Source organism: Scylla paramamosain, unplaced genomic scaffold, assembly GCF_035594125.1.
Source record: "Scylla paramamosain isolate STU-SP2022 unplaced genomic scaffold, ASM3559412v1 Contig6, whole genome shotgun sequence".
Lineage (NCBI taxonomy): Eukaryota > Metazoa > Arthropoda > Malacostraca > Decapoda > Portunidae > Scylla > Scylla paramamosain.
The window spans coordinates 1,061,186-1,067,362 of record NW_026973671.1 but is presented as its reverse complement, the minus strand read 5'-3'; the positions used below and the strand labels follow the sequence as shown (position 1 = coordinate 1,067,362).

General features: G+C 40.2%; 1 non-coding gene across 1 annotated transcript; it reads right to left on the bottom strand.

Annotated features, from left to right (window-relative positions):
- Window positions 1–2,567: 2,567 nt before the first annotated feature.
- Window positions 2,568–2,639, bottom strand: Trnad-guc (transfer RNA aspartic acid (anticodon GUC)). Its single transcript has one exon. It is a non-coding gene; the product is annotated as a tRNA-Asp (tRNA).
- Between the last annotated feature and the right edge of the window lie 3,538 nt (window positions 2,640–6,177).

Sequence of the window (6,177 nt, the reverse complement as noted above, 5' to 3'; positions counted from 1 at the left end):
CTGATAAGGTGACTGTGTGCGTGTGTGTGTGTGTGTATGCTCCTCACTGAGGGCACTGGTTGGCGTTACTTGTAGCCTGCCTTGCCCTCCACGATGCGAATATACAGCCACAATACTAACCTGATTTGCTTCATCTTGCAGTGTCTCGTGTAATGACAACTCTGTGACACTATACTTAAAGAAATAAATAGATAAACAGTATAAACCGCTGAGTACAATTAAAATCTGTAAGAATCTAAAGTGCACTGGAACTGAGCATCACACAAAATTAGTCTTTACTGCTACTCATCAGCAACAAAGGAAAAGAAGATTAGGTCAATTTGTGAGTAGTGATGATAGTGGGTTAAAAGTAAATATGTTCCACACAGGGACTGTCACGTGTAGGCCGACTGGCTTCTTGATATTTCCCTTATGCTTATTTTTTTTCCTCTTTATGGTCTTACTTCCCCTTGGTTTGCGTGGTAAGATGGCGGCGACATGAAAAGAACCAAGTACATCACGTGACACTCTTGATGTCAACCGCCAGTGCAGAAGCCAGTGTGACAACTGTAGACAACCTACTCTGCCGTAAGTGTGACTGAGGCAGTTTCTTAATGATCTATATGTACTTTGGCGAGGAACCAGCAAAGCAAAGTCACATGTCGTCAGCTTCTCAATGACTGGTGGCGGGCATTTTCTTAATCGTGGCAGTCACAACAAGAGTAATGTGAAGAAAGTTTACTGTTTTCCCTGAACAGGATGAGTGTTGTTCTTAAAGACTGTCATTGTATTATTCTTTCCTCATCATCTGCATACTTCTCTCCTAAGGTTATCATTCTCTAAGGGCACATACTTGCCACGTATGCAATGACCTAACTCATCACCAGGAATTCTTTGCTCCACGAGAAAATTTACAAGACTGTTTGAGACAATACTCTCTCTCTCTCTCTCTCTCTCTCTCTCTCTCTCTCTCTCTCTCTCTCTCTCTCTCTCTCTCTCTCTCTCTCTGTCTCGCAAGTGTGTGCGTGTAATATTACAAATCTAACACTAACTTCATGGATATTTTCACTTTGACTGACCTTTGCGTGCCGGTACACACAGGTACGAGGCTGTCATCACAGACAGTCACAGAGAAAATGATGCTGTGTTGCTGTTAACAAATCTGAAACAGTCACCTGACGAAAAAATATCATCTTGGTCTTCCCGCATGTAGTATTTGTGGCAGTGTGTGAAGGAAAAGGGTGCAATGTGCCATGATTTATGTTTTGTTTAGTTTTTTTTTTTTTTTGCATTAAATGACGAGAGACCACATGTATGTAAATTACTGTAAGTCTGCCTCGTCAGTTTAACATGAGAGTCAAGAAGTCAGGCAAAGATTTAGTGTAAGTTTGTAAGAATTGGCCAGTTCACATGTGCTGGTGGTCATTTCATAACATGCACTGCATTGCCACGACCAAAGAAAGTCCCTCCCTTCAGTACATCACATCCACATCTCGTGACGTCTTCATGACCAGTGAATAAACACGTGTGGAGAAAGTTATACATGGCTCACGATTTTATGGTGAAGTTGTGCTGTTTGCCTGTGATGATGATGAAATACTGTAGGTGTGTGTAGGCAGAATGACACACACACACACACACACACACACACACACACACACACACACACACACACACACACACACACACACACACACACAGAGAGAGAGAGAGAGAGAGAGAGAGAGAGAGAGAGAGAGAGAGAGAGAGAGAGAGAGAGAGAGAATGATCATGCCCTTTATCATTTATTCATTACGTGTGGCAGCAAAGAATTTTCTTTGAGGACAAGGAGCATCAACACGCCCATTTTAACTAATGCTATGAAGGAACACTACTGAAAACTGCACTAAAGGAAAGATGCTAAGGAATTTTCCTTACAAATATTACTAATACAGAAGACCCTTGAGGTTAATTACAGAATACCAATAAAAGGTGTTACGCAAATTCTTGAAATAAAAATGAAAAACAGTAGGAAGTACTTCAGGTCTCAAGAAATTATAATATTAAGCACATGTAAGTTTATTGTTGTTTTGACTGTTTTTGACTGTTGTTTTGACTGTATATATATATATATATATATATATATATATATATATATATATATATATATATATATATATATATATATATATATATATATATATATATATATATATATATATATATATATATATATATAATTCTAGATGCCAGTACTATTACATAATATTATAGTCAAAGAAACTTCGTCTGTGTTTTTCGTGTACAGAATAAATTTTAGTCATTCTCCTCTGTACTGATTCTAATAGACCTATATCTTTCCTGTAATGTGGGGACCAGAACTGCACAGCGTAGTCTAGATGAGGTCTGACCAGCGCCAAGTATAACTTTAATATTACTTCCGGCCTTCTGCTTTTAACACTCCTAAAAATTAATCCTAGTACCCTATTTGCCCTGTTTCTGGCCTATATGCATTGTTTTCCTAGACGGAGTTCAGAGCTAACTATAACTCCTAAATCTTTCTCGTACCCTGTACCTACCAGAGTTTCGTTATTTAAAAGTATGTGTACCTCCCCGGCGGGGAATCGAACCCCGGTCTCCCGCGTGACAGGCGGGGATACTAACCACTATACTACCGAGGAATTATAATTTTGGATAATTGGGATTCGAACCCAGGACTTCTTGGTTATGAGCTGTGCGTGCTAACCACTACACTACGTGTGTAAAAACTACACTACACTACAGTGTGTAAAAAAAAAAAATCAGTTCTTAGGAACCTGCAGATAGGTATCCGGAGGCGTAACGTCCTGTAAGTTCTTAGAAACCTGGTAACAATTAAGTGGAGCCATGACATCCTGCAAACAAAAACAAAGGCCGGACAGAAACTTGATGACATGTAAAGACGGCAACTCAGGACGAGACCAAAGCCTATCAAGAGTCTCCGCCTCTTTAAGAAACAAAGGAGACTGACAGGTCGACGAGCGCCGTCACAAAAGAAAATATAAGAAGAAAGAGTCAAAGGTAAGCCGCAGTATGAAGAGAAATGATAAAGACTTCTAGAAAACAAAGAACGGTTGACAGATGACACGTGACTGAGGCAAGAATGATGTGAGAACCAGACACCCATCGTTCACTTGTTTGAACTTAGGCGTTGGCTGCTTACGAGTGTTTAGTGTTTGTCATTCTCTCTTAGGACTGTGCAGTTATTGCCGGGTCGCCCTGGAGTGCACAGGCTCGCGACACACACGAGTGGAGGAAGTTGTGGAAAAGAAGGCTAACTTAGAGGCTGATGATGATGATGATGTGGATTCAAGACAGCAAATTCATTAGTCTGTTTGAGGTGAGAGTCGTGTCCCCTCACCCTCTGATAATGATGAAACACAAAATATATCAGTACTTTCATCGGTTTGTTTATAAGATCAAACGTTACCTTAGGTTTTGCCCACAAGAAGAAGAAGAAGAAGAAGAAGAAGAAGAAGAAGAAGGAGAAGAAGAAGAAGAAGAAGAAGAAGGAAAGGAAAGGAAAGGAAAGGAAAGAAAAGAAGAAAAAGAAGATGAAGAAGAAGAAGAAAACTTGCGTTAATGCAAATGTAATCATTAAATTGTGAATATATTAATAATTTGTTTGTTCCTCCTTAACTTATCAATGTTTATTGTTTATCGAGGAATCATCAAGTCACTGTTTATAAAGATGCTTACAACCCTCCCAAATGCCTTCTACATGACCTTGCATGACCTCGCTGCGCCCATAACCACAACCTCAATGTCCCTCTTCACGGTGCCTCCTTCCTCCTTGCATTCTGAAGATCAAGATTACTGTAAACTATGGATGCACGAATGGTGTTTAGATACTCCAGTGTGATTATGTATAAAATCTCACACTTCTTCCCTGCCACTAGATTTCTTTGAATTGGTCCGGCCAGAAAAGATTTCTCTAGCTATGTCATGACCACTTCACTAGCTCCGTCACCTTCACTACTCTTGGCAATGCCGTGATTATTAAGACGAACCAATGAACAAAGTTGCTGCCATACCACCTCTGTTATTCCATTACGTGACGAAACCATATATTCCTTTTCTCTTGTCCTACACTGGAATAGCAATGGTGGCGTGACAGTAACTTAGTCGTTGCTTGATCTGTCAGTCCCATAATTGGCAAGAATGTGAGCGATGACAGTGTTGTCAGTGGAGCGGTCGTGACATGGCTCTGGATGAATAACACCAAACGTGCAATAATACTGAGGCGTGACACGTGATAAATGATTGCCGAGTCTGATGAGATTCAAGCAAACGCACAACGCTTGCCTCACTTACTGCACTAAGCCTTTGTCCTTGAAATGCAAGGAAGGAGGCACCGCCAGGCTGCGGGGAATGTTGTATAAGCGGCGAGGTCATCAAGGGTCGAGTGGAAAACAGATGTCAACATATCGAACTATCAGAGTGCTGTGCCCCTCAAGACGGTGACGACCAGGGAATGCCGCACCTTCCTGTCTTTTCTTAGCAAATGTCCAGCCGTATTTATGGATTTCGCTGTCCTTACTGTGTTTCCTTAGCCTTCTCTCTTTGAACGCCTCTTGCTTGATTACCAGGGATTCTTCCCGTTCAACTCAGATTCTGAGTCTTTCCTCTCCTCATAACATGTCCTAAATAACGCATTCGTCTTCCTTTCTTATTTGCAGCAATTCGCTTCTCGTTCATTCTTCTTAGCACTGCTTCATTTGATATTCTCTGTCCCAAAAAATGTACAAAACTCTTTGCTAGCGCCACTTCTGAAATACCTCAAGTTTTTTTCTGTCTATTTATTTACTTAAGAAGAACATAGGAACATAAGAAAAATAACTCCACTTAATTGCAGAGGAGCTGCAAGAAACTCCATCAGACTTAATGCTTACATGTGGAAGTCCCTGTATGAAACACACCTATTTCCATCTATCATCCTTATTCATGAATTCCTCTAATCTTCTTTTAAAGCTCACCAGTGACTCAGCACTAACAGCCTCATTACTGAGTCTATTCCATTCATCTGTTTGAGAACCAATTTCTTTCTCTTTTTTTTTTTTTAATCTAACTTTTCAAGCTTGAGCCCATTATTTCTTTTTCTAGCCTGATTTATGTCAATGTTGTTATATTCCCTACACTACTTAATTAAAGACCTCTATCACGTTGCCTCTTGATCTACACCTCTCTAAGGAATGTTAAGTTTCAAAGCTTCAGTCTCCTTTCGTAAGAATACTCTTCATCCCCTGCATCCTTTAGCAGTTTTTCTCTATACTGATTCTAACAGACCTCTGTCCTTTCTGTAACATGGAGACCAGAACTGCACAACATAATCTAGGTGAAGTCTGACCAGCGCCAAATACATGTATATCAGTCCGGAACTTGTACTTTTAACACTGGTAAAAATGACCCCTAATTTGCTTTATTTCAGGTCTCTGTGCATTGTTTTCTCTTTCCAAGGTTGTTATCCACACCTATAACGGCACAAGCCATGCACAAGTTTTAACTTTTCTCTTGTTTCCGTTGATAAGTGTCTGTTACTTACTGTATTTCTCCTCTTCTGAAAGGCACTTTTTGCTTCATAAGTTGTCCTTTTAATTTCTTCGTGGCATCTACCAAGAACAAGCATCAAGCTTTTAAAACATAATTCGCTGAGCTGAAGAGCAAATGCAGCAGAGTGAACCACGTAGAGATGATAAGGCTCATATATTTTGAGTTGTTTCTTGAACACAACTACAACTTCCATTATGTTACTAACGATACATTTTTATCTGAAGGAGAGATGCGCTTAAGTGGACCAAGTACAGGGTCGTATATTTTCACTTATTTCTTTGAAATACCGAGAATTCCCATCACGCCTTAAGTGTAGATTACCAAAAAGGTCTTCGAAGGAAGGCAAGTATGGTCGTATCATTCAGGTCTACGCGATAAAGTGGCGGCAGTTGATGACCCGTCACGGCAGGGCACTGTTCCATAACACTATAGACTAGATCTGCCATACCTCAGGTCAATTACAAACCAGTAAATCACCACGACATGTGAATCCAGGGCTAGTAACTTTCTGAATGGTATGGCTTCTCATCAAGCCTCATGAAAGGTCTGGTGCAAATGTACATGTTGTTTCAAAGGCCACCATACAGTAACGCGGGTGATTTAGTTAAAACTTTTCAAGGCTTGTAGTTT